The following is a 5,021-nucleotide window of genomic DNA, read 5'->3' as shown; positions in this document are numbered from 1 at the left end:
AAGCTGAGTTGTCCCTGTTCTCAGGAGAGATCCTTGGCTGATAACTGAAAGTCTGAACTCAGGTCTGAAGTCAAGCTCTGCCGCTGCTAGCTCTCTGCAGAACCCTCAAGCTCTGGCCCCAACTGGTTCCCTCTCTCCCCAGGAATCTCCCCAGGTACAGATCAGTATCTGGCTGTGTCAAGATTTCCCCAGACCTCTGGCTAACCTAACTATCCCTTCTCTACAGAGAAACCCTTTTGAAGTCATCCCGGACCAGAATCAGTATTTGATATTGTTTTGTGCTTTTCAAATAAACTGTTGAACTTTTACCCCTGTCTCCATGGTGTGTTCTGCATTTGGGTTTGATCCCCATACCCAACATGACAATTGGACTTTCAAATATTTACCTGTCTTTCTAAGGACTATTTATCTAATACCGCTTTTTAAAAGCCACCCACAAACTTCTTGTTTCATTCTATGTCAACATTCACTTTTTTATCTTGCATTTTGATTGAAAAACATTGTGTTCACTGCGCCTGTCACAACAACATCCACTCCCTGATTGGATGAGGCAACGGAAACGGCTCACCTTGGAGAAAGATTCATCCTGTGCAGCACTCAAGTTTATTTCTAGACGTGATTCATCTAGAACTGCTTTTGTCACAGCTACATGTCCCACCCTAAACCCTAATACTGCAATGTGCTTGTTGGACTGAAATTATGTAAGCAGGAGCAGAAACAGATGGCTTCTTGTGTGTTTGTGAGCTCACAAATTCACACCGGAAGTTGTGTTGATGGGATGAACGTGGCGTCTTGGGGTCGGCGGCGTCTTGGCTGTTGCGTGGCGGGGTTTACCTTCCTGGTGCCAGCATGGCCCTAAGAAGAATGTTTGAGGGGTCTCAACCATTAGAGATATAGTATGGTTCTGACTTACTCATTTAAAACAAATGTGATAGAAAACAATGTTAACAACAGCAAGTAGTAAAATTATTGATTATAATGTGATTATATACTTTATAAACAATAGAAATGATCAGAAATAAACTTTCCAATACATCGCTTGTCATTTTATATTTCTTTATAACTATAATCTATTGCCATAAAACATGACAAAAACAAGACAAAAGTTTTTTTTTTTTTTATTCAATTTTTATTTCTTATTTATGTAAACGGATGTTTGTCCAATTATAATGAAAATGTACATTTATTATTCTGCATAAAACATCACATTTACAGTACATCAAAATAAATACATCTTCTCCTGGGATTGTTTAAGTTACATTTTAATATTGATCAATTAACCACAGCCAAGCAATTCACATCTGCAACAAAGCTTGTTTATCATCTCAGTCTTGGACAATCAGCCTCTCCTGATATTTTTAACTCCAGGCCATTTCAGCTAATCTAGCTGCATTAAAAAGGATGAAGACAAATGTTCTGCAGTGGCCCTGAAGTCTGATATTTGAATGTATCTTCACAGGTAAAAGTGGAAGGATCTCAGCTTCACTAACAGGTCTCCTAAGTCACTTAAAGTAAGAGGACAACAAGGCTGACTGGGTAAAAATGAATAAATCAATAAAAAAAGCTACAGTTTTGTTACAAGTATCCTTACCTTGTAAAAAAAGATGAATAAAATGCCAAATATGGACCAAAAAAAATCCTGTTCTTAGAAACTATTAATGACCTGTACTATTTAGCAGCACCTCCATAAATAGAAATGGGAAATTTGTTCTAATAAATGTTCAAATGTGTTCCACAGAAATCAAATTAAATGAATTTTTATTTAAATCTCCCTATCATAAACCAGTCACTAAAAAACAAAACAGGTGCCCTACAATAGTGGAAAAAATAGATTGCCCATTATTAGCATTCTTATGGAGCCCCTCTGATGACATGGACAAAAAAAATGTTTAATTGTGGCCACGAAGTAGTATTTCGCGGCCACGCAATAAGTATAACGTGCGTACGAAAAGCTACTTCGTGGCCACGCAATAAGTTATTAATAATATCAATAAATCCGCCCCTGTTTTCAGGCTTATGTTAACTGTAATGACTTATCTTGGACAGGCTGCTATGTAAACGGGCCTTTAGTCCTTCGTTTGGCTATGTTGTTTACACTACGCCTTTTCCACCTAAAATGGCGTCTTAGCAACAAATGTCACGTGACTGGCGGAGACCGACTGGGTAAGCAAATCGAGCGCACCTTAGACCTTAGAGAAGGCGCACTCAATTTGCTTACCCAGTTGTCCAGGAATGATATTAATATTATTAATAAGTATTTCGTTATACTTATTGCGTGGCCACGAAATACTACTTCGTGGCCACAAATAATTTTTTTTGACCATGTCATCAGAGGGGCTCCGTACATTCCACCATCTGATCAAAAGAAATATTGTTTTAGATTTAAATAGCCTGTTCAAAGTCGTTTTTTTAAAATGAGCTGCTTTAAATAAATTACACGTCAGTACTACTTCGCTTTCCATCTAGTACCATATGTAATGAAAGCAACAGCTAAACAAGGGGGACATGCAATCCAATCTGTAAATAAGACATATATGTCCCACCGCTACAAAATATATGTAAATGCTACGCTAATATAGCATTTACATTAGCATACCATTGACATACGCTAATATCAATGCTATGCATTTACTAGCTACTCATATCAATTTACTAGTTAGCTAGTAAATGGCTACTAGCTGTTGGGGCTGCTTAGTCCCACTATTTGCTATGCAGGTGCTCTGTCTGCACCAATGAAGATGAATTCACCACAGTGTCACACATGGAGCACATGATGTATTTAGATAGTGAAGACATTGGAACAGATTTATTCACTCTCACTTGTTGCAATATAGCCCCTTCATCTGGATAGCCAGAAACAGATGGTAGGGGCGGGTGGGGGGATCATAAATGACATGTAGACATTGTGAGAGGTCAGATTGAATGGTTAACAAAATGTAGTTCATGCGCTGTTAAAAATTCTTAATATCAGACCAAGGTAACAAATGAGTAAATAAAAAAAGCAGTTTTCAAATACTATTTTAATAATTCAGAGGGGAAATAAAAGGGTGTAGAAACCAAAGGGGGCCTACTGTATGTTAAAGGGTAATTGGCCCATAAACCTAATAGTCAGGTCCATAAATATTTAAACACCAGTACATTTCTTTACCTATTTACTGAAACATATTTAAGTTATAGTTATGCAGAGATGACGAGTCAAAGGTGTCTTGAAGATTTCATAAGTTAACTGATCCAAGAAAAAAAAAAAAAAAAGAGCTCTGACTTACTGCCCATGATTTCTACCTGTTCTCTACTCCATTTGCACAACAACATGTGAAATTGATTGTGAATCAGTGTTGCTTCCTAATTGGACAGTCGGATTTCACATAGGTTTGATTTATAGTTATATTGTGTGTTCACATCTTCCCTTTAACATTTTGAGCAGTGTATATATACATATATTTACATATATGTATATATGATCAGATTAACACTACACCTGCATAAAGTGAAAGAGGTATTTCCATGTGTCCACAAATTGACCAAAATGAATAAGTAACTGATAGGCCAATGCAGCCTTTGATGGCTGCTGAGGGGGAAATGCAATTGTTTGATGCAGACACAAAATTAAAAGTGCTGGACAATGGTACCCAGAGAAATACAGATGGCTTAAACCAAATATTTCAAATTAGTAAGGATCATCAGCCATAGTGGAAGTATGACTAAGGGGACCAGATGTCTGGCTTCAGGCCGGACAGTCAGGATTTTTATTGCACTGTCAGCGTCAGGACGAACGTTAGCCCACCTTTATGAGGCAAGAGGCGTGAAGAGCAGATTATTTTTCAATATCCAAACAGATCATTAGTAAAGATTGGTACTGTGTGAGATAAATATATGCTCGTAATTGGTTATAAAAGTGCACAAGGACCAGAGTGCTGCTAAGTTGTACATTGACAGAAAATTAGCATCATGCCAAACGCAAGACCTTGTTAAACTCTGAATGGACAAAAGAACATGAATTTATAACGAAAAGTAGTCGAGACTCATTCCATGGCTTCTGCAGACTTTGTCGATGCGATTTGGATGTCAGCTGTCAAGTGAAAGCTGCAATTGAACAGCATGCGAGTACAGATAAACATAAAAGTCATAAACGTGCAGCAGGTACCTCTTCAAAGAAGCTCTTTTAAATCGAGTTTCGTCGTACCTAGATGCCAAAATAACTTCTGCAGAGCTGTGCAAGGTGTACCATACCGTAAAACATCACCAGTCCTATTCAGCTACATGAGCATCCTCTTTAAACCCCTCAAATTGTAGTATAAATGAGAGTATACCAGACTCTTGTGTACACCTTAGTAACTTATTGATATGCCGCATAATGTCCTCTTTTGTGGTGCTATAGAAATGGTCACCCTAAGTACGTCCGTAGTCGATCTAATAAGTGAGGAATGAGTGATGGCCAGGAAGCAGGATGCTCCAAGTATCAGTTCATTCATCATAATGAGTTATATACTAAATACAGTTTATCATCTTGCTACATTTATGTAACTTAAGATTTTTTGTAGTTATTTTCTTGAAAGCTGTAGTCCCAATATTATCTGTGTTATTGATTAGTATTTTCGCCGCTTAATGTAAGCATAATGCAAAAGGATGGATTCAGCAAAGCAGTCCAGAGCTTCTTTTCTACCCAAAAAATACCGTTGACTCCCCTGGAAAGGTTAAGGGATAGAATTTCAGAAATCGAAGTAGAAGCTACAATTTGATGTGCCTTGAATGAGTCAGAGCATATCTGTGCATGGTTGTGCATTTAAATCATTTCTAATAAGAATGTTTCAGTGTGGGTGTGAGGAGCCGCAGAACACCCCTACCCCCGAGGATCTGAGCCAAACATGGAAGAGAAAACCAGATGGTCATCCAGAGAGGACCATAGCAAGTGACAAATTGCTTAAGAAAGCCATCTCTCTCACTTTAATTAGTAGTATAGTGGTATCAGTATTTGAAAACTGCTTTTTCAGTGTAATCAAGATGTCTTCTCTAAAATATTT

Source organism: Cyprinodon variegatus, unplaced genomic scaffold (genome assembly GCF_000732505.1).
Source record: "Cyprinodon variegatus isolate N-32 unplaced genomic scaffold, C_variegatus-1.0 Scaffold1166, whole genome shotgun sequence".
NCBI classification, from domain to species: Eukaryota; Metazoa; Chordata; class Actinopteri; order Cyprinodontiformes; family Cyprinodontidae; genus Cyprinodon; species Cyprinodon variegatus.
Note: the sequence above shows the minus strand (reverse complement) of the source record.